This window comes from Mustela lutreola, chromosome 1 (assembly GCF_030435805.1).
Source record: "Mustela lutreola isolate mMusLut2 chromosome 1, mMusLut2.pri, whole genome shotgun sequence".
NCBI lineage: Eukaryota > Metazoa > Chordata > Mammalia > Carnivora > Mustelidae > Mustela > Mustela lutreola.
The window spans coordinates 151,133,284-151,157,664 of NC_081290.1; the positions used below are offsets into that span (position 1 = coordinate 151,133,284).

A 24,381-nucleotide genomic window follows, 5' to 3' on the forward strand; every position below is an offset into this window, starting at 1 on the left:
GAACTTTCCAGAACACGACAAGCTTTTGAGCTTTTGACTCTCCTCCCACCTTCTGCATTCATAAACGACCCAGGCAGGCATGCCCACAGCTCATATGCCCAACAAACCCACTCTCCTGGAGCCAGGAAAAGCAGGAGAAAAAGCTCAGATAGGCTGCAATATGTGTTCTTTACAAGACCATCACTGTCCCATGGAACCCAGAGAATATGGAGGAAATTTAAAACGGGGGTTGCAAACTTTAACGTCTACAGAGGCCAGAAAGGGAGGGAAATGAACAAACTGGGTCACGTGGCCCTGGGGAACCTGACAGCTCACACCCAGTATGGTAGAGGTTGTGATGGAGGGGTAAGGGCCAGGTGTTGCCGGACAGAATTTTCAAGACAAGCCAGAAGCAATTTTGAGAAATTGCCCTACTTTTAAAGTGTTGACAACTAAAATAATAATAATACAAAAGACAAAAAACTTACAAAACACTAGGGAATGTAAACAAAACATGCTTACATGCCAGATCTGACCACCCGTTAGCAACCACAGGTTTAGATTAACGAGAAGACATAGTAACTTCATTCCGTGAAACTACATGAGGCTCATCAGCTTCTGGCCAATACGGAATGGCAAAAAATATCAGTGCTCTACAGGACCTCGTGGATCTGTTAGTCCAACCCCTTCAGTTTACAGATGGACTCCTCCTTCGAGGCACGCTTCTCAGATGGCCAGGGCAAAGGCCGGGAAGTCACTAACTTCCACCTGCTTCATCTGTGGACTGTGGAAAGAAGAGAGGTTGTCTTGCCCTAACTTCCAGCAGGGCAGGCAGGAATTGGTAGAGGGCATCTTTCCCAAAACATGCATGTCTCTATTATGATTATTCTCCCTCTCCTGGGATGGACAACGTCGCTAACTAACTGGAGTGTGCTAGACATGGAGGAAGATGTGGGAGGAGAAAAAAGTCAAAATAAATGATACTATGAAATGGTTATTTATTTTTAAATTTTTTCCAAAGATTTTATTTATTTATCTGAGAGAGCGAGAAAGTAAGAGCACAAGGGAAGAGGGGGGAGGGAGAAGCAGACTCCCTGCTGAGCAGGGAGCCGGATGTGGGACTCAATCCCAGGACCTTGGGATCATGACCTGAGCCCAAGGCAGATGCTTAACCAACTGAGCCACCCAGGTGCCCCTCTGAAATGTTTTTAAAGATGTAATGATGTTTGTGATTCCTTGGCAACTGGGGGTTTGCTAGTGAGATGCTTCAAGGGTTACTCATTACCTCTCAGGTACCATGATCACCTCTGGGGCCTTTGGGAGGTTTGGTTACTGAGAGCAAGAGGATAGGTGACCACACTTGTGTCCTGGCTCCCCAGAGGTAGTGTTGAGTAAAGAACATTTTCCCACTCACTTACTCCATTTCACTAAAAATACTGCTGCTCAAACAGCTAAGTAGAACAATTACATAATAATTCCATAAAACATCGGGTACAATTTGGAGCAAGTTGTTAAAGAAATACAAAGTCAAACACCATTCTCATCACCCCTTAACTGTTAGCAAATTTTGAAAAGTTAACCTGCTTTTCCACTAAGACTCGAGAAGAGTACATTTTTTTAACTTCCCTTAAGTCTCCTTTTCCAGAATGTTCTATCCCTTTTACACAACAGACTCTATAAGCAGTTTTGCTCCTGAATCTGAAGGGTTCTTGTTGCATTTTGCCTTTTGTTGTTGTTGTTCTCATGAGAGCTGCTGGGTCCCTGGTTGCAACTTATTAGAGATGAGGCTGTTTTCCTAGAATCAGAATGGGAGGCACAGCATTGGATACTAAACAAATACAAGTTCTTGCTATCCTGACAACTGTCCCAGCCCTCCTGCTCTACTTCCCGCTTCCTCTTTAGATGATGCCAGTGGCCACCTAACTGCTGAGAAGGGTCAGAAGATTCCCGTGCTGAAATGCCATTATCCTGATGTTTATCCCAAACCAATCTTGGGCTCTTCCTTCATTGCCTTTGTTGGGGAAAACTGCAATGATCTAGTTCTATTTTTTCCCATCAAGAAAGAAAGGTTCCCTTCCCCTTTATCTGAGTCTTCTGTTTAATAACCAGCACTCACTGGTGACAGGTCCCTTCATCAACTAATGCACAACACAGGCCTCCTCTTCTTAGAGAGCATCATTTTTTTTTTTTTTTTTAGCAAGACTCAACTTTGTACATTAAACAAAATCTGCCTTCAGTATAACATATAAGAATTTCAAACAGAGGTTCTCCACAAATGCATTAGACAAGCAGAATGTGAATGATTCTGGCAAGTTAGCTAGAGAATGTGATTGTAAGGGGAAAAAAAAAAGATGATTCAGGGGAAAGACAAGTTACTAAGTCTGCTTAAAACACATTTACTGACTTTTTAAAGTAATGTGGCAGCAGCATGTTAGCTGGGTAAACCATTTAAATTATTTAGGCTTATTGGAAGATTAAAAAGACTCCAAAATGATATAGTCAGTAAAACCAAGGCAAAAAATATGTTCACTTATTTAAAAAAAAAAAAAAGAAAGAAAAATGTAAAAACATGGAGGACACTTACATGCATATTACTAAGTGAAAGAAGCCAACCTGAAAAGGCTACATGCTTTATGATTCTACATGACATTCTGGAAAAGGCAGGGTCTAAAGGGAGGATGAATAGGAGGAGAAGACAGGATTTTGAGGGTAGTGAAACTACTCCATATTATACAATAATGATGGATACATATCTTTGTATGTTTGTCTAAACCCATTGAATACATAACACCAAGGGTGAATCCTAACATAGACTATGTGGACTTTCAGTGATAGGGATGGGTCAATGTAAGTTCATCAGTTCTAGCAAATGGACCATGCTGGTGGGGGATGTTGAGAGAGGCTGTGCATGTGTGGAGGCAGGGAGTATAAGGGAATGCTCTGTACTTCCCACTTAATTTTGCTGTAAACCTAAAACCACTCTGAAAAAATAAAGTCTATTTAAAAAACAAAAGTGTTGACATGGATTCTTGAGGTAAAAAGTTTCACAGACATTTACTGACCAGCCACTATCAATTGCCCTATTGTGGTAGCCAGCCTTCAAGATGGCTCTCGTTGAACCCTATCCCTTATGTAGTCTCCTTCAGCACTGCACCAGGATTTGGTTGGTGTGACCCACAGAAGTGATAGTATGTCACTTCTGAGATTGCACAAAAGACACAGTGGCTTCTCCTTACTCACTTTCTCTTTCTTGGAACATCCATTCAGGGGAAAACCGGAAGTATGTCATGAACACCCAATGAAGAGATTACTTGGTAAGGAACTGAGACCCATGTCGGTAAGCCTGGGAGCAGATCCACCAGCCAAATCAAGCCTTTGATAACCACACACTGACCAAGATCTTGCCAGCTGTCTCATGAGAGACCATGGGCCAAACCAAGCTAAGACGCTCCCAGATTCCTGCCAGATTATATGTAAACACATATATACATAAACATATAATTTGGATCTGAAAAAGTAGACAAAAATCTTGGCTTTCCTTGCAAACCCATGGCTTCCTCAGAAACTGGGATAATAAATCTTTGTTATTTTAAGTTGCTAAGTTCTGGAGTAACTTGTTATGCAGCAACAGATAGCTCATACACTTCTGACAGACACCATAAAAGGCAGACGACAAGCTGCATGGGGGAGAGACAGTGTCATCCTGTTTGCTTCCATCTTCCCAGTTCCTAGCCCAGGGTCCAGCACATAGCAGGCATTCAAAATATTTGTTGAATGAGAAATTAAAATATGGCTGCCACCCTTCAGAGGCTCACATCTGAGAGGAAGAAGGCATGTCAACAGGCATCGGTTACACAGGTGTGAACAAAACTGGGATGGAATAGAGGGATAGCCCAAGTCCAGTGTTGCCTGGCAGAGACAGTGACTCATTCTGTGTGGGGTTCCCAGATTGTGCATGAAGAAGGCAGCCACTCAGCAGGGCTGAGAAGGACAGGCCTTTCTAGATGAGTTAGAATCCACTATCTTCCCCATCAGCATCATCGTCTGATTTACAGCTATTATTAATTTGAAAACTGTGACTTTAAGAAGGAAACTTTCTTCCTCCATGTGAGAACAGTTATGAGCAAAGCGGCAGGCAAAGCTGTTAGTTATTAAACATAGCTGTTGTTTGCCGACATGGTCGCACACAAGACCAGATCGAGGGAGAAAATGGCACACACACACAAAACAAACAAAAAACTCTTCCAAGATCTAGGGGAATCAAGAGAAAGGTTTTTCCATCTTGTCGGAGCCTCCTGAAGAGAGGGTGGCTTTGCAGGAGATCAGAAAACCGAGAGAAGGGGGCTTGGGAAGGGCAAGACCAGTGGCTCCAAGGAAACAAGTAGAAACCAAAAAATAAATGCACAGTGACTTGCAGAGCGGGCCCCTGAGTGCCGGGCTGGAAGATGTTGTTTATCTCAGCATGGGGCCTATGGCTTCCTGATCAGCTGGAAGCAGATCCATGGTTTCCCCACCTCCAGACATTCTGTCTGCATATTGCCTGCACGATTTTGCCACAGTCCAGTATCTCTAGGCTGTTATTTAATTAGTCACTCTTTTTTTTTTTTTTGAGCTTTCACTTATTTGTGAAGGACACTTTGTATCATTGTAAGTGGACAATTAGTATCTTCCTATGACACATTAAAATAAATCCCCTAGATATTGAAAAAACAAATTAATACCTATATATCGTTTAAAGTTCTCTTGAGCAGGACTGTACTGTATATAGCCACATTCTGAGAAATACCAATTTCTGTAAGAGTAATTAAATCACAGTACAACAGCAAACTGCAAGATGAAATTGGTTTCATTTATAGTGAAGGAGAATTGTTTTATAGAGAAGCAAAGCCAAACTTTTTAGATGTTCAAGATTAAGAATATTCTAGGGGCCACCTTGGTGGCTCAGCTGGTTAAGCGGCTGGCTCTTGATTTCGGCTCAGGTCGAGATCACAGGGTCCTGGGTTTGAGACCCACATCGGGCTCCTAGCTCAGCATGGAGACTGCTTGAGGATTCTCCCTCTCCCTCTGCCCTCCTCCCCGCTTGCACTATTTCTCTCTCTCTCAAATAAATAAATCTAAAAAAAAAAAAAAAAAAAAAAAAAAAAAAAAAAAAAAGACTCTAGAAGGTAGAACATTAGGGATTAGGTGCCACTAAAAAAAATGATGTCAGAACCTTGCCCACATTGCTAGCACTAACCTCATTATTCACAATTGTCTATTTACACCTATTTGCCAATGTGTCTAAAAGGTCCTCTGGGGGCAAGGTGGGTCTCATTGACTGCTCTCTACCTCTCAACCAGCACACAGCAGGACCACAATAAGGTTCTTTGCAAGACTGAAGACATGTGTAAACCATTTATTTTTGCTGCAAAGGTCCTGTCTTACATTTGTCTTACGCGAATAGTTGATACATTTCCGATGGCTGTGAAAACACATTTGGGGGCAAAAATTTGGTCTTAAATTAAATTAAACAAAATCTTGGCTTTCCTGGCACACCCACGACATCAGATTGCCACGTAGAGCCCATGTAGGTAAACTGTGGGAGCAATTCATTAGGGCTGAACTGACGCTAATCCTGGCTGAGTAGGGCAATCGTGCATGGAACTTCTTAGCCATCCTGGGGCCTGAACCCCACCCCTGTATCTTCTGATTCTGATTCCAGATGAAATCACACATCTATGGCACTGAGATACACAGTTTGGGAGTAAGGCATTTGTCATATCAAAAGAGAATGTGAAGACACATTCTTGGAAAATCCATGAAAGCCTCACTATTGTAAGAGCTTAGTTTAGATTTTTAATTCTGATTCCTTTTTAATAAGACACATTCAGATGTGGTTCTCTCAAACAGCTTGATTATTCCCAGGTTAAAAGTGTGAAGGTTCCTTTTAATCATGGCAACGAGAGTCTCCCCACCTCCCTGATCCTGCAAAGAGTTTGGGCTCAAGTACTGTGTGCTAAGGGTGGGGAGGGGCATGGGAGCAAGTGTTAAGGAACAGAAAAAGAAAATTTATCTCTAAGCCACTCATCCCCAGACTGCTGAGCCGAGAAGGAGACAGTCCCTGGTGTCAGGGACACACTGTGGTGGGAGCCTTCGCAATTCTGATTTCCCTTTTCTTCATACACTTGCAGGGGGAAAGCGTGAGTTTGGGGCCCTGTAGACGTGGGTTCATAGCCTGCCTCTGTCTTGTGTTAACTGTGAGACACGGGAAAACATTCTGAGCTATCTCTGTCATCAGTTTAGCCTTTCCTTGAAAAAAATAGGTTTTCAATTTCTTTTTTTTTTTTTAAGATTTTATTTATTTATTTGACAGAGAGAGATCACAAATAGGCAGAGAGGCAGGCAGAGACAGAGGGAGGGAAGCAGGCCCCCTGCTGAGCAGAGAGCCCAAGGTGGGACTCCATCCCAAGACCCTGAGATCACGACCTGAGCCAAAGGCAGCAGCTTAACCCACGGAGCCACCCAGGCGCCCAGGTTTTCAATTTCTTAATCATAAGTATAGTGCATTTGAGGAGTTATCTGTTTGAATTTATTTTCTTCCCATTTAAAAAAATACAAATTGATAAAAGTGAGTATTCACTTCATTCCAAAGAACTGGGTTCCAAACAACATAGAAAACAGGATGCAAGTGATTCAGCGGTCACCTACTTCAGTTTTACCAACAACAAACACTCCAGTCATTTTCCTTTTGTTCTCTTCGGTCCCACAGTTCATAAACAGTAGTTGGAAATAAGGGTTGATTCCTGGGAGGGACCTCCGGGCTCATCTCATCCAAGGATCTTGTTAAAACCACCCAAGGCTGACTTCATCATCCTCACTCTGGTTACTCACCACTCACATTGTTCATTGTACTCGGCAGCCCCAAATAACCTCTGTCTTTGAAGCTGCTGTCCCTTTCTGGCTTGAACGTGCACCACTCTTTGCTTTTCCTCGGTAAGGGGAAGAGGAGGGTGTGAGGCAGAGACACCACGGGGGAGAGCCATGCACCAGCCCTCAAACCTGACCTAAGTCTGGAGGGTCCTGAACCACCAGCTGCTGGGAGAGTCCTGAACCACCAGCTGCTGTCCAGAGGACACCAGTCACCTGTGCCTGGTGGCCCCACAGATCTGAGTCCCTGAGGCAGATAAGGGTGACAGGCAAAGGTGACCACGGTCTTCTGCATGATCAGATGAGTCTGAGACATTCGCATCCATTTCTAGGAAATGGAGCTGCGTGGAGGGCAGGATGGCCAGAGCTAATTCAGTGTAGATGCTGTGATGATCTAGGACAGTTTCTTCTCATACTTCTAGAGATATCTTGCAATTTTGTAATGTCCCTACAGTATTTGTTATTGTTCTCAGTCCCTATCTATTTCCCACGTTACTCTGCATAAAAATTCTTGAAAACAAGGGCTTGGGTGCTTATTTTCAGTAGGAGGAAAGTAGGAGGAGGAAGGGACTCTGGCTGGGGCGCCTATTATTTTGCAGCTGGGCTGAGGAATGGAGAGAGAAAGCCAGGTGGGAGGGGAGATGAGGGCAGTCAAGGTGAGCTGGCCGGTCTCAGGGACCCAGGAGGAAGGGAGGGGCCACGGAGTCCCCAGGAAGCAGCAGTGGGTCCTGGGCCAGTAGAAGATGCCCTACTCTTGACATACATGGCAGGGCATGGATTAGAAGAAATGCTGTCAGTGCAGTCACTCAAACAGCGGGCTTAGGGTTCTGCCTAAATTCAGGCCAAAAGACACTCCTACAGAGTGGCCCTGGGTCCCTCTCGAAAAGATTCCCAATTTTTCTCCTGGCCCCTTGACAGAGGAAATAAGTCATCTGATGATGTGTTTGCAGTGTGGAAGCCAGGGCTCAGCTCTCTGTTCAGTTTGTAAGTCCCTGCTCTTCCCCAGTTGCTGGTGGTGCTGGTGGTGCCACTGGTCGCCTTGATCTGGTGAATGGGTCCAGCCTCAGGGCAGGAATGGATACATTTAACAACCCGTCTCATTCCCCCAATGCTCCCAGTTGAGTTGGGAGGGCCATCTGGGTATCTGGTTTGGAAGAGGAAGGCTAAGATCCCAACGCATGCCACCTGTACGGGACCGAGCAGGAAGTGTCCCTGAAACCTACAGGCTCAGTAGCCTCCAGCTCGTGGCCTCAGCTGGAAAACAGAGCTGGCTGAGCCACCAAAGGGGTTCAGTGGATCAGAGCGAAGACGATGGACCTCAGATCCACTCACCCTTTGTCACCTGCTAAGGCCTGGAACCAGCAACAGTTATCATCATAGAGCTTTGTTGGGAAACTGGCCAATTAAGGTACAGGTAATAATGTGAACAGTCATATCCATAAATCAATTCACAAAAATACAGATTTTCAGGGCATCTGCTCCCGGAGATCAGTGTCTGTGACTCATTTCTGCATCTCACAGGTCCTGGCCCATAGAGCAGGAGCTCAGTTAACATCTATTGGCTGTTTGTGGTCAAATGACACTCATCAACGAAATGCAGATTTACTAGGTAAACCAAACCATTATTTAGACTTTTGTAATAGCCATGTTTTCTAGTTTCTGTATTTAATACTTAAACATCCTGGGGCCTTGCTGACTGCGGAGACTGCCCCTCCCAGGGATGGCCCAAAGAAAGACACTCGCCTGCCGGCAAGCCCTTCCTGTGCAGACCACCCAGACAACAGCCCATATGACCGACCACTACCTCCTTCACCACTTCCTCCCTCCAGACTACTGAGCACCTACCCTTTCAGCCCAGAGCTGGGTACCAGACAACCAGGGACAGCTGTAGGTCGCAGAGTCCACCGAAATGATTCAAGCTATTGCATCCCAAGCTCACTCACACTGCCTCACCCACCCAAACCCTTCTGTGACATGAGGTGGTGTGAGCAACAAACTATCTTTTTATTTTTTAATTTATTTCTTTTTAATTTTTTTAAAGAGACAGAGAGAGAGCAAGTGGGTGGGGAGGGGCAGAGGGAGAGGGAGAAAGAATCTTCACCAGACTCCGTGCTCAGCTCAGAGCCTGTTGCAGGGCTCCATCTCACAACCCTGAGACCATGACCTGAGCTGAAATCAAAAGTCAAATGCTTAACTGATTGAGCCATCTAGGTGCCTCACAAACCATCTTTTCAATGGCAGTCCTCCCCTGACCTGTTGGCCTCACCATATGTAAATAATAATAACGCCTACATTTTATTTTATTTAAGATTTTATTTGTTTATTTGACAGAGAGAGAGAAAGAGCACAAGTAGGCAGAGCAGGATAGAGAAGGAGCGGGAGAAGCAGGCTCCCCGCTGAGCAGAGAGCCCAACGCAGGGTTCGATCCCAGGACTCCGGGATCATGACCTGAGCTGAAGGCAGACACCTAACTGACTAAGCCACCCAGGCTCCCCAAACCCTACATTTTAAAATTGCTTTGGAACCTCCAACAATGGGACACAACAGAATAACATCTTCCATCCCCACAAACACCTATTCTGGGCTGAGTGCTTAGGTAACATTAATTCTAAGCACAACAGCACTCACAAAGGCAAGTACTATTACTTTTGTCTTATAGATGATACAGCTGAGCCTCAGAGAGGTTAGGTAATTTACCCAAAGTGGCAGCGCTGGGATGTTTTGGCCTGTTGAAAGAAGATGTGAGGTCCAGGGCTGGGGTCCTGGTGCACATAATGGGGAAGTTAGAGGAAGGAGCCTAAGGTCAGTTTATTCGTCCATTCAGCAACCATTTCTTGAGCAAGAGGTAATGGCTAAGACTGCTGATTCCCAGACTCCACCTGCATGGACCAGTTAGTCCGGCCGTGGAAAGGGAAGCTCTGTTTCCCTCAGCTAGCCGGTGCCAGACCAATGACAAGTGCGTGCAGGAGAATGTGGAGAGCATGCAGGAAAACCCCGTGGCTGTCTCCCTTATCTCAGCTTTACCCCAACACAGGAACTGCAGCCAGGGAGCTTGCGGTAGGACTGATCCCCTAACCACTCACGTCACCTTGGTACCCAAGTGCTGTTCCATCTCTGGGTTTCCTTCACTGATGGAATTTTGCTCCTCAAAAAAAGGGCATGTCACCTCCTAGAGTCAAGGATCCAAACTAGCTACAAACAGGACGTTGGAACTTTAAAAACTTCTCTAGAAATAGAGTCGTGAGAACAACCATTTATTCCTGACCATAAAACAGAATTCCTTTACCAGGAGGACCATCTGCAGAGGGCAGAGAAAGGGCACACTCAACAAGCCAAAGTCCCAGGGGCAGCCCTGGGCATCTGCAAGGCAGGCAGGCGGGCTCTTCTCATGTCCACATGTTCTCACGTACACGTCCACATCCACATCTCCTCATGTCCACATCCATCCACTGGCAAGACCACACCCTTCTTATCTCTATCCATCAACGCCCTTCAGGGACCCCTAATATAAGCCTAAATGTTAGAAGCAACTCCCCCTGGATACCCTGGAAATGCTTAACATACTTCAGATGTTGCATTTACATCTTAATAAATATCCTTAGGTCAGAGCTGCGGGGTCATCATAACTCTGGAATGAAGAAATGAATTCCCACACTTGGCAGAGTATATGGAAGTCAAAAGGTACTGGAGAACCCAAAAGCCAAAATACAACTCACCAGGCAAGTGGGACAAGGTCAAGTTCACTTTCATTTATGGACAAACCATGAGATAATCTTCAAACAAAGAAACTTTTTAAGAGCAAATTGTGCTCTATTAATCACTATGCAGAAAGAGCGGGCATACACTCTGGAAAACAGCATGGAGATTCCTCAAAAAGTTGAATATAGAGCAATCGCACTACTGGGTATTTACCCTAAAGATACAAACGTAGGGATCCGAAGGGGCACGTGCACCCGAATGTTTACAGCAGCAAGGTCCATAATAGCCAAACTGTGGAAAGAACCTACATGTCCATCAACAGATGAATGGATAAAGATATCTCTCTCTCTCTCTCTCTCTCTCTCTCTCTCACACACACAATGGAATACTATGCAGCCATCAAAACCCCCAAAATCTTGTCATTTGCAATGACGTGGGTGGAACTAGAGGCTATTATGCTAAGTGGAATAAACCAGAGAAAGACAATTATCATACGACCTCTCTGACACAAGGAATTTGAGAGGCAGGGCAGGGGATCATAGTGGGCAGGGAGGGCAAAAATGAAACAAGATGGGACTGGGGGAGGGAGACAAACTGTAAGAGACTCTTGATCTCAGGAATCAAACCGAGGGTTACTGAGGATGGCGAGGAGGGATAGGGTGGCTGGGTGATGGACATTGGGGAGGGTATGTGCTATGGTGAGTGCTGTGAATTGTACAAGACTGATGATTCACAGACCTGTACCCTGAAGCAAATAATACATTATATGTTAAGAAAAAAAAAGGTGGGGGGGAGAGCGGGCATAAACCAAGACTGTTCGTGCAAACTGGGGTGTATGGTCCTCATCAGGAAAGCCTGTCCTCAGTTTCCTTTGCCCTTAGTAACTCTCTTCAGTCTGCCCCTGCTGAGCCGATGGCTGCCATCTATCCCCTTTGGGTCTCTGGTATGTTCCTTTCCTAGTCGATCAGTTAGATTCCCTGTGCTCCCCAAGGTGACAGGTAGATGATAGAAACTAGCCCACACCCCGGTGTCGGGAGAGGCCAGCAGCCAGCCCCCTCCCTGTATCCTCCTATCTTAACCACACTTTCTAAAGACAGGGCTTCTGCGTGGGCACTCGGAACATCTTGGGTTTCTTGACTTGAATGGATCTCAAGCTGAAAGCAGGAGTGGGAAGGCTGAGGAGCACAGAGGCTTGGGGACACTGTGCGGAGGCTGGGACCATCACACGCCCCCTCCCCCCCCAGCAGCTCTGTGAGCCTCACGTTAACCAGCAACCACGTCTGCAGGGCTGGGCCCCGTCCTCACAGCTGTGTTTATATCTTCCAGACCCCACGGCGGAATCTGCATACGGGAGTTAGACTCCAGGCCAGAAGTCCCGCAGGGTAGTAGGGGCAGGGGCGCTGGCGGGGGCAAGGCACTTCTCTGACCTGAGAGGTTTGTGTCTGCCTTGAGGTTTGTGTCCCAGGCTTCCCTCTGAAGCCATTTAAGACCCTGTCCCTGTGCTCTTGTCCAAGCCTCCTTGCACTTTATCTATTTCCTGCCAACGTCACCTCTTGGAATAATTCATTCCATCTGTCTCCTGCATCGCTGCCATTTATTCCCACGGCCCCACCCTGGCTTCGTCATCCTCCAGAATGTCTCCACCTCTGAAACCTTAAACTCTAAGAACCCACGCTCCTAGGCCTCACTGCCACCAGCAGTGATGGTACAGGGGCCCCAAGTCCCGGCAGGGAGGGAAGGGTTGAGCTGCACAGAGGGTGGGGTTTAAGGACCACAGCCGGGTGTATTTGAATTAGGCTCCGCCTCTGACTGGCTGGGTGACCTTGGGCAGTTGACCTCATTGACCTCATCTAAGACTTCACCTTCTCATCCACAAACTGGGGATAATAATATGTACTGAGATTGAACAGAGACAATATACTGAGGCCCCGAACACAGGGCCTGCCTGTGCCATATGCCCACCCAGGGGGAGCCCCCATATAATCCCTCTATTATGATGACTTCTCACCATCCTGCTACCAGCCCCAACCCCTCCCGGACCTCCCCTGGCTTCCTCACCTTCACAAGAGCCAAAATGAACTCCAGAGCTACTGAGGCAGTAGGATGAGGCCCCCCAACCCTGTCTACATGCCACCCTGATGGGCAGAGAGGTTGCCCTAGGACTCTGTGTGCTCCTGGCAAGACCCCTCCTACAAACACAGCCTCACCAACTGTTTCTGCTGAAACCAGCATGACCAGTCTCACCGAGTCCTGGGTCCTGACTTCCAGCGGCCCCACAGAAGCCCCAGAACCCCCTGGCCTCCCCATCACCCACGCAAATCCCCAAACAGCCTTGTTTATCCTCCTTTGGCCATTTATCTGCCCAGATACTGAAACCTTCCCACGGGACAGCCCTTGGACCTCCCAGCCTCTCCTCTAAAAAAATCTCTAATTTTGTCAACTTCTGCTTTGAATATTTCTTTCACTTTCTTCTTTTTGTTCTAATTGAAACCTATTTCCCTTGCCTTCCCAAGTGTGGCTTTCTCCCTCCTAGTCTCATACAACTGGCCCAAGGGTGCCATAGGTGTTTTTCTTTGCTCCTCACTGCTATTTCCAGAACGTCCCCCACCCCCAATCTTGGACTCTCACATCACAACTGCACACTTCTTCTTGTTACTAAGGGACATCAGCTCACCCCTCCCCTCTCTGCTCTCACTCTCTCTCAGTCTCCATTTCAAACTCCTCCTGACCTCTTTTCCTCTCTTGATTTCAACCTCCGCCCTGACGCATTTGAAATGTGGGCCAAACTGAGCCGGGCTTGAAATGCAAAATACACAGTGGATTGTGAAGGCTCAGCATGGGAAAAAAAATAGAAATACTTCGATCGTTTTTTTATAGTGATTACATATCAAAATGATAATATTTTGGATATATTAGAGCAAATAAAATATATTCATGTATCTAAATTACTTTCATCTGTGTCTCCACATTTCAATGCCACTACTAGAAAGTTTAAAATTGCATATGTGGCTGACATTTCATTTCTATTGGTTTTGTCAATAATCGGAACTCTTTCTTTTTTTTTTTTTTTAAAGATTTTATTTATTTATTTATTTGACAGAGAGAGATCACAAGTAGGCAGAGAGGCAGGCAGAGAGAGAGGAAGGAAAGCAGGCTCCCTGCTGAGCAGAGAGCCCGATGCGGGACTCGATCCCAGGACCCTGGGATCATGACCTGAGCCAAAGGCAGAGGCTCTAACCCACTGAGCCACCCAGGTGCCCTCGGAACTCTTTCTTAATCTCCATTTCAAATGTCCCACATTATTACCACCTCTCTTGTCTTCCTGAGGAGGACTCCCTCAAGAACTCTGACTCTGGCACTCCCTGACTTCACCTGGACCCTACTGCCTGCCCCCCGCCCCCTCTCCCATCTCCCCCCTCAGTCCTTCCTTCCTTCATTTTCCCCACTTAGATTTCATGATTTGTGTTATTTGCTTGCTAGACACACCTTCAATCTCTTTGCCTCTTTCTGGCATCCTCATACTTGGCAAAACTAAATCTGATTAGAGCTAACTCTGTGGCTCTGCCCTGCCTTTCACATAACTGAGCATAGCCAGAAACAGAAAACCACACTGCCAAGCTTGCTGGGCTGACTTTAAGGTCGTGGCCGTTAGACCCAAGTGGGCTCTGATACTAACCAGGGGGTTGCCACCTGTTCCTAGGCCAGCCACACGCTCATCCCCGGACACCTGTCTCATGCCTCCTCCTCCATCTTCACTTTTGCTTTCCCAGTTAAGAAAACAGAAGCAATGAGAAGAAAGCTTTCTTTAAACTCTCCCCACACCATAACCGCCGACCTAGGTCCAGGTCCTAGCACTCTGCCTTCCCTTTGGTCACTGTAGTCGAACCGTGTGTTCTCTTGCCTGAGCCAACAACCCCTGACTCACATCAGATTCCTTCTCATGGGCACCTGGGTGGCTCAGTGGGTTAAGCCGCTGCCTTCGGCTCGGTTCATGATCTCAAGGTCCTGGGATCGAGTCCCGCATCGGGCTCTCTGCTCAGCAGGGAGCCTGCTTCCCTCTCTCTCTCTCTGCCTGCCTCTCCGTCTACTTGTGATCTCTCTCTATCAAATAAATAAATAAATTCTTAAAAAAAAAAAAAAGATTCCTTCTCATACTTTCTCAAGGTTATAATTCCAGCACGTCTACTTAGCCAGTGTTTCTCTCTGCAGAGCATCAATCCGTTGCACAAACCATACTACTTCTTCCATCTTAAAATAAAACAAAATGCATTCTTGATCTCCATTCCCCTCCACTTCTCTGTCGTCTTGTACAGCAGAACTTCTTGGAAGAATCGCAAGTACACACTGCATTCCGTTCTCTTCCTGTTCTGTCCTGAACCCACTCCATTCAGCCTCCTCCCATCTAACTTTGCCAGAATCGCTCTTGCCAGGTATAAGGGGCTGAATGGTGTCCTCCCCAAACTCCTGTGTTAAAACCCTCGCCCCTACTGCCTCAGAATGTGACTGTATTTGGAGATAGGGTCTTTAAAGAGATTATGTTAAAATGAGGCTGTTAGGTTGGGCCCGGATCCAATTTGACGGGTGTTCTTATAAGAAGAAAGGCAGACACACAAAGAGACACCAGGAGCATGTATGCACAGAGAAAAGACCACAAGAGGACACACCAACAAGGGAGACAGCTGCAAGTCAAGGAGAGAGGCTCCAGAGGAACCGACCCTGCCTGTACCGTGGTCTTAGACTTCCAGTGCCCAGAACCGTGAGAAAATCAATGGCTATTGTTACGCGGCCCAAGCTGACTAATACGTCAGGTCACCATGGATCTCCAATGGCTCAGTCTGATGGCCAATGCTTAGTGCTCCTTCAATTTGACCTTTCAGCAACACTGGCACCGTTGGTCACACTTCTACTTGGTTGCATTTCCAGGGCTCAACACTCATATGATTCTTTCATTCGCTGTTCCTTTTCAGCCTCCTTTGCTGCCCCCTCATGTCCTGAGCTCTCAGGCCTTTCAGCATGGTGCTCAGCAGAGCCCCTTCGCTGGACCTCCTCTCGTTTCCCACATACTGTCCATCCGTCAGCACTAATCTAAACACTGTGTGGCCTCCCCACTCCTCCACTGCTTTCACCACTATGGAGGCACAGAATTTCTCACCTAGATTACTGACCTGACTCTACCTGACATTCCCCACTACCACCCAGCTGAGTCTTTCCCCCACCTCCGGGACAGGCACTGGGAAAGCAGAGTCTGCATTGGGTCTTCACTCTCTCAATCAAGCCAGACTTAATCCACTGCACCTTGGCTTCTCCCCGGACCCACCGAAATGGCTCAGCAGAGGTAATGCTGGAAAAATCGAATGTGCTCCTGCAGCTAGAGTGACCATTTAAAAATGGAAATCTCCTTTCATTTTTTGGAAACCCTTTGCTGGCTTCCTATTGCCTCTAGAGACCCAAATTCCTATGGATTTGACAGAAGACCTTCCATGACTTTAGCTTCAATACAATTAAGAGTGTGGGCGATAGATTCAGTTAATCCTGATTCCAATCGCTATACATTGAATGTTTGTATCCCCCCAAATTCATCTGTTGCAGCCAACATGATGATACTTGGAGGAAAGGCCTGTGGGAAGTGATCAGGTCATGAGGGTCAAGTCCTCCTGAATGGGATCAGGGCGCTTATGGGAGAGACCGCAGAGGGCTCCTTCTCCTCGCCCACTGCGTGAGGACACTAAGAAGATGGTCATCCATGTAGAGGCCATCTAAGAGGGTCTTCTTCACCAGACACAGAATCTGCCTGTGCCTTCAACTTGGACCTCTCACCTCCAGAGTGAGAAACAAATGTGTGTAGTTCATACGCCACCTGGTCTGCATGGGACTGCCAATGGCAGCCCCAGTAAACAAAGACACCAGTCCCTCCTAACTGTGAGCTCAGGCAAGTTACCAGGTCTCCGAGCCTTGCTTTCCTCTTGTATCACTTGGCTATAATAACGGGACTCATCTCACTGGCTGACATAAGGATCAGATGAGCTCATACCTGTCAAATGCTCAGAGCAGTGACTGGCCTAGCAGAGCTCAAAAAAGTGAATGTCCAGGACCTCCCACCACTGTCCCTCCTCAGCCTGAGCTCTGTGCTACCTCCCTTGACTGGGTAAGCCTTCTCTGCCCTTTCTAGCAGGCGTACTGCTCTCTGCCCTTCCATATTTCACTCCAGCGGCTATCCTCACAGGGCGCTTTCCTTCCTCCCCTGGGCCCACGTAGGCACCCTTCTTCTCCCCTCTATCTACACTTTGCACCCAATTCCATTAGAGCATGAATCAAATTATAATGCAGGACTGGTCTTCCTGTCTGTGTCTTCAGGGGACTTTAAGCCCCTTGAGGGCAGGAACCATGACCTTTTATTTCCGCATGCACCAGCAGTACCATAAAACCTGCCATCTTAGGATGAATAAAGTCACTGTTGCTTTTGTCTTAAATTCACCTCTTTAAGCATTCCTTCACCTGGTACTTATGGATTTGGTGAACAGGGATGCATGCATTCATTCAACAAGCAACAGTACCTGCCATACGCAAGACACAGTGCTGGGCGTCCTGTGTCTACGGTGTCTTGTGTCTAGGTGTTCATGTTGGGCATATTAAGATACATTCAAAGCAGAAAGCATTTGCACTCAAGGGGCTTATGGTCCAGAAGGACACAGCTGCAGCAGCACAGTATGAATGGAAGGACTGACAAGGACCATGAGGGCCTGGGAAAGAGAAAGAGAGAAGCTGGATCTTCTAGATTCAAGGGGCAGCAGTCATGCTGTTTATTGTCTGACACCAGGAAGCAATACCAGATAAACTTGGGAACAAGGTGACTTGTTCTTGAAGCTGACTGTCCTAGAGACTGAGAATACAGAATGTGGAGGAAGGAGGGTGCCTTGGGCAGACCCCAGGGCAGAAGCAGAAAAATAGAGGGATGCAACCATATTTTTCCTATGATCAAACATGGATGGAGGGCCCCGTATATATCAGGTATTGTTGAAAGGACCTGATGTGGAGTTACTCAGGTAGCCCTTACAATAACCCTGGGTTGGGGGCTATTATCTCACAGGCTAGAGGAGGGGAAGCTGAGGCTAAGGACGGGCTTGGAGTTTCCTAGCCAGCACACAGCAGAGCTGGGGTTGGAATTCAACCTGTGGATTTGGGCTGTGGGGTTTCACCACCATGCAGTGCCATCCCCGCAATGGAGAAGACAAGATCATTAAGGATGTTAAGTTTGGACTGGGGTGCCTGGGACGAGTGAGGCTGTATCTGCTCTGTACCAACCACGTGGTCCAAACCCCGAGTGTCTTTCCTACCGGATCATCTCTAGGTGAGTAAACTTTGCTTATGGATCCATGTCTTGCTGGTCTACCATGAGAGAAGGGAGGGGAGGGTCCCTTTGTGTCCCCTTATATTGGAAGGAGCCCTTGGGCCTCTGGGAGGAGCAGGGGATGGACTAACCACAGTGACAGTGCAATGACACAGGACAGGACCATGTCTCATGCCTCCTGGCCCCTCTCCCTGCATGTAGCCAGGACAAAGCCCCTGTAGGGGGGCCTGCAAAGCACCTTTCTCATTGAAAGATGAGGACAAAAAAAAAAAAAAAAAAGAATGAGTGAATGAATGAATGAATGAATGAACAAGGGAATGAAGGCCAAGAACATCTGAGCAGGGTCTCTGAGTGGGGAGAAGTGGGTGATGTGATGAGGAATCGCCATGCCTGGTCAGTACCCTTACTCAGGGCACATTGTGCAGCTTCCTTCCCACATGCGGTGCTCTGACACAGAGACCTCCTCTCAGCACCCCCACTCCGGAGTGTGTCAGGCCAGGGGTCGGGTCGGCACCATTCACCTCAGAGCCATCCCCCCTGCCCTCACTCCCTAGAGTAACGGTGCATGGCACGCCACGGTTAGGGGCTGGGGGCTTGGGTGAGAGAAGAGAGGGGAGGGTCCCTTTGTGTCCCCTTATATTGGAAGGGGCCTTGGGGCCTCTGGGCTCCTCTCACTCTTCCCTCCACAAGACACCAGCCTCCATCCAGGGACACTGAAACTCATCCCTTGATTCTTCTGGTGGCAAACCTCAGGAAGGCCCTTGGGAGCCTCCTGCCTCTGATCAGGGTGGGAAATGGATAGACTCACACATGCCCCAGAACCAGCAGCCCTCAGGGTCCAGAACATTGCCTACCGATTCTACTAGCTGGGGACCAGGACAAAAAGACTTTGCTCAATTTCCCCGAAAATCTAGGCTTCACGAGGGGTCCCACTAACCAAAACTCTGTTTTCTTCAGCAGAAGGTAAGAACCAGGCCTAAGACACCCTAAGAAGTAATGTGGGTGTCTCCGGGAGACCCTGGGGACAGGGGGGACCGCAGTTGCTCCTGACCTGCTCTTTCGCCCTCCTTCCTCCTCACTTCCCCAGGATTTACAGGGGACTCCCCCAAGGGCAGGGAAGTGAAATGTGTATCTTGAGTCTACAGTGCACAAGGCGCTTTACGTGGGTTATGTCACCTGATTCTCCCACGGCTCTCATGAGGTAACATCCCCATTTTGTAGAGGGGGACACTGAGGATTAGAAAGTCAAGGCCCCAGTGAAACAGATGGCCCAGTCAAAATAAGACACTTTACAGGATTTAATCAAGGAATGTGTGCAAAGCGTGGCCAGGGTGTGAAATGCCCACCACGGCTGTGCCCTCTGGATGCAAGCACCCCAGCCCCCACGGTCAAGGAGCGAAAGAGCTGCTGGACCCTGGAAGGAGAAAACCGTGCGGAAAGAGTGGCTGATATGGGGCAGTGACCTTGGGTGGGAGAACACTGGCAGCCCAAGGTGACCCCTTAAGGCAGGCCCTGGGGAATAAATATTCTGCCTTCCCTGTCTTCCAGCCTTCCACCTCCGGCCGGGGCTGCTCCCCAATGGCCGACCCAGCGAGGCAGAGCACCGGGTGAATGGTGGCCTAGGGGAATGAAGGAGTAGGGCGCAAAACACAACACCCTTGCACTGAGCCCAAACCGGCCAAACTGCAATGTCCACACGCCTGTCACCTCTCCAGGCCTTTCCCCATCATACGGAGGGACAGCCCGTTTGGGCAAGAGAGACCCCGCATCCAGACCCAGCCTGGCCGCCCCCGGGGAACACGGATGGATAAAGCCCTGCGTCGCTGCACCAGTTAATCCTTGGCTCTCCTCCTGCTCCGCGGCAGGACTCTCCAACCTGTAGAGGGCGGTGACCCTCCGCAGCCGAGGCCCTAGCCAGACCCACCCAGGAAACCCACCCCTACCCCTGGGCGGCTTCCCGCCAGCGCTAAGACGCGCCAAGATGCACCAGGGCGATCTGATTGGTGAGAAGGCAGATGAAGGGGTTCCCCCCGAGGAGAATAATTGAATTCCGGCACGGGGGCCTCGGGCCCTCCACTCCGCGAGCAGCCTGGCTGCAGGCGTTGCGGCGAGGCCAGGAGCATGTGTAACTCATTACCTCCGCGAACCTCCCATTTGCGGCCGCCGGATGACGCCGCGAGCGTGGTGGAGTGTCTGAGGCCACGGGGTGAGCATGACTACAATATTTTTCTGACACTAACACCTCTCTCTGGCCCTCAGGAAGGGCCGTGGAGGAGTCAGGCCCGGCCAACCACCACCCACACGCGCCCTCCGCCTTCTCCGCCTCCCGGCGCCAGACAGAGGAGGCCTGCAGCTACGCAGGCAGGAAAGGAAAGGAAAAGCCGCACCACCCGGGAAGGTGAGAGCCGAGGGAAGAGGGGAGAGGGGCAAGCAGGTCCAGCTGGCCCCCTTTTGGGTTTCTGTTCACAGGGAGGTAGAAGTGTCGTGGAGGTCACGGGAGGTTGGGCGCGGGGACCCTGGAGGTCGCATTCTGCCATCAGCCCTTCCAGGGAGACAGGTGGAAGGGAAGCTATTCCCCTGGGGTGGCACAGAGGGGGGGCCCTGCCGTGCCCTTGGGGCCTGCCTGTCAACAGGGGGCTCAGATGGGGAGACCGACAGCTCAGACCCAAGGGAGCAGGCAGGGTCCTGAGACATGGCCCAACAAGGGGTGCAGAGGGGGGAGTGGTCCCTAGACGTGGGGAAGCAGGGACTGTGGGCCTGAAGGGTGTGGCAATGCACAATTCGGGAACTGGGCCAGACGGCCTCTTAGGGAGGGGACAGAGGAACCAATGCATGTAACAGCTCCTCCCCCTCTCTTCTCACCTGCTACAGGGAAAGAAGGGGAGAGATAAAGACAGGGTGGGAGGGAAAGAGAAGACAAGTTAGGAAAGGGGGGAGGGAGAGGAGGGGAGGGGGCGTCTCCGTGTATTACCCCTGAAATAACAAGTGGAGGCCCTAATGTCTTTAAAGTCCCACCTGCATTCAAGTCTGAGTCACACCTTAATATCTGGGCTGCATTTTTGCTACTTTGCTTCAGCAGATCCTAATAACCCCAGGGCTACGAGGAGACACTCACCTCTCCTCCTCATCTACTTTCCTTTAAGGGGAAAATCCTGGAAGGGACTCAGAGCCCTGCAAGACCTACCAGACGTTACTGTTTAAATCTACTCAGGGCCCATAAGGCAGCTCGGGCCTCCCTCCCTTTCCCCATCTCGGCCCCCCTCTGCTTTCCAGTCAGCCTCCCTCACCCCCTCCAGTTACACTGTCCAGAAATGAGGATCAAAGAACAAAATCCTGGGGAAACGGACCAAATCTGTCTTGAATTTCCCCAAGTCAGAGCTTACTGGTTTCCTCTTAGAAATGAAAGGGAAGCGGTGGGGCGGGGGCGGGGGGGGGGGGAGTCAAACCAGAAACCCATGAGATTAGGTGGCTGATTTCATCTCAACACTGGGGTCTCTGGGTTCCTCACACCGACCCCCCATCCCCATGCCTGGAGGCCAGATCACTGAAGAGTGGGGGAAACCAGACAATTTAGAGATCAGGCTTAGGATATATTTGTTTTGCTACCTTTAGATTTCAAGGACCCAATGTCCATTCATTGAAGAATTAGTAAGCACCTACTATGTGCCAGGCTTAAGAGCCATCAATGAACAAAACAGAGGTGCCTGCTTTTGTCGAGCCTATATTCTTCCCTCAAGGAACAGACAAGGACTATAAACAAAATAAGAATTACATAATGTGTTATGGGGGAATAGGACTGTGGGAAAAAGGAAAAAGAGAAGCAAGAGCCAGGAGTGCAAGGCGACAGGAAGCCTGATGGGGAAGGTGATACTGTTCATAACAGTATGCTGTAATAAGTTATGTGAATGTGGTCTCTCTTTCTCCATCAAGACTGGAAGGAGGTGGAAGAGCAACCTTGCAGGGAGCACAGGCCCTAGGTGAGTATGCCAGCAGGGTAAAGGTGAATGTCCGTAGCCTCCTTGGCTACTGTTAGCACCTGAGTTATTATTCTCATTGAGGGGGGATGTTTTGTGAGCTTTCTCGGGGCAGCATCATGTTCCAATTTAAGTTTTCAAAGGACCACACCCTGAATGCAATGACCAGATCTGTTTCGACACACAGAATTCTAGAACTGGACAGAACCTCACAGAGACCTCCCCTCTGCCCTGCCCCCATTTGGCAGATGAGGACACTGAGGTCCAGAGAGGGATGTGACCCAGTCAGGTCACACAGCCCTGGAAGGGTGAGTCAGCCTCCACCTCTCACCTTCCAACTTGTGTCTGTATTTCAGTGGTGCCAGGCCTCAGGAGACCCCTGAGGATTCTTACTGGCAGGGCTCTAAAACTGTTCTCTGACGGGATCTCTGCCCTGCTGGGGTGCTGGAAAGCACAGTCGCTGAGACTACTATTATTTTCAATGCTTTTGGTCCAAATGGTCTTTTTAAATCTGGGGTACAGAAAAAGAGAGAGCAAGATGATGTAAGGGGTATGAGGCCTGGTGATGCTTTGAACCCTTGGCCTCTCCCTGCCCTGGGGTCCCTGCCCTGCCCCAACTGGCACTCCAGGCTGGCCCTAATAGTCCTCCAGACTCCCCGACTGTGCTGTACCCTAGTCCTTCCTTGCCAAGCCAGTCCTCTTTCCTGAGGGGCTGGTAGGGAGTAGGCAGGATCAAGGACACGAAAGCCAGCTTGGTCTATGCCGATGGAGGAGTGCTGAGCACTGGCCAGTGACCCGGCCTTCCCAGAAGACAGGAACCTGACAGAAACACTGACCTGGCTTGATGTGACACAGCTGGTGGCTCCCTTCCCCACCCTCCTCTTCTATTACAAAATTGTGTTCAGTCTTTAAAGCCTTTTCTGGAAAGACCTCTCCTAACTTCAGTACCCAAGTGCCCTCCTTATCCATAGGGGATACTCCCGAGACTCCCAGTGGATGCCCAAAACCACCAAGGGTACCAAACCCTGTATGTAGTCTGTTTTTTTCCTATATACACACACTGTGATAAAGTTTAATTTCCAGGTCAGGCATAGCAGGAGATTCACAGCAATAATAATAAATGGAATGTTCATAACCGTATGCTGTAATAAGTTATTTGAATGTGGTCTCTCTTTCTCCATCAGTATATCTTATTACACTGCACTCACCTATCTTCTTGTGATGAGGCTAAAATGGCTATGTGATGAGATGAAGTGAGGTGAATGACATAAGGCACCGTGATGGCATTAGGTGGTGACTGGCCTTCTGATAAAAGGTCAGAAGGAGGGTCATCTGCTTCCAGACCACAGTTTGGTGTGGACAACAGACTGTGGAGAGCAAAACCACAGATAAAGGGGGGGACTACCATGCTGACACATATTTTTGCCTACTTTATGTTATGGGTAGTTGTCCCCAGGCCAGTCCCTTCCGCTGAGATCATAGCCCTTGGAGGGCAAGGATGGTTCGATTTTGCTTTAGAGCATCCTTGGCACCCGACCCGTGGCTTGACACATTGAAGATCCTCAAAATATGTTTGTTGAATGGAATTCAGAAGAAGAGCTACAGTGGTGGGCAGTTTACTAGGCCAGGCTGTGGGGGCTTATCGGTCATGAGCCCAAAGCTTGTCTCCTCTCCCTGCTGAGACTGTCCCTGATCCCTGCATCTCTGAGCTACCCATCTTCCCTTCCAGCACTTGGTGCCTTTTAGGAGGAGACACGGTTACAGCAGGATGGGGAGGTGTTTCTGTCTTTGAGTAATTTTGAGACAAAGGCAGCTAGCAGAGTGGAGAGAAAACATGGTGTTTGAAAGAGCCTTGAATAAAGGCCTGCATAGTGGTTAATTCCTGTCAGCTCGACTGGTTACAGGGGCCAGGTGAAACATCATTTCTGGGTATTCCCAGATGAGATTAGCATTTGACTTGGTGGGCTCAGTAGAGCAAATTGCCCTCCCCAGTGGGAGTGGGCCGCATCCAATCAGTGGAGGGCCTTTAGAGAGCAAAAGGCAGAGCAATTTGCTTTTTGCCTCCTGCCTGCCCACAGAGTTGGGACATAGCCTCTCATCTTCTCCAGCCCTCAAACTGCAGTTTACACCATTCGCTCCTCTGGTTCTCGGGCCTTCTGACACAGATCAAATTATACGGCCCACTTTCCTGGGTCTCCAGTCTGAAGTTGGAGATCGTGAGGCTCCTCAGCTTCCATAATCATGTAAGCCAATTCCTCATAATAAAACTTTGTATATACATATATATCCCCTTGGTTCCATTTCTCTGGAGAACTCTATGACAGCTTATCTCTACCTAATTAGCCATAAGTCTCTATGAGACTCTTCTGTAAACTTCATTCTATTTAGCTTTGAAGTGGGAACAATGCTGTCCTCCCCTGTGCTCACCGCAAAAAGGAGTGTGTCTATTGATGTAGCAAGCATTTATTCAGCACC

General features: G+C 48.5%; 1 protein-coding gene across 3 annotated transcripts in view; it reads right to left on the minus strand.

The window, feature by feature from the left end:
• The window catches only part of SCARA5 (scavenger receptor class A member 5), a 120,151-nt gene that overhangs the window by 90,375 nt on the left and 5,395 nt on the right, over positions 1-24,381 (minus strand). The gene's annotated exons all lie outside the window — the stretch shown is intronic.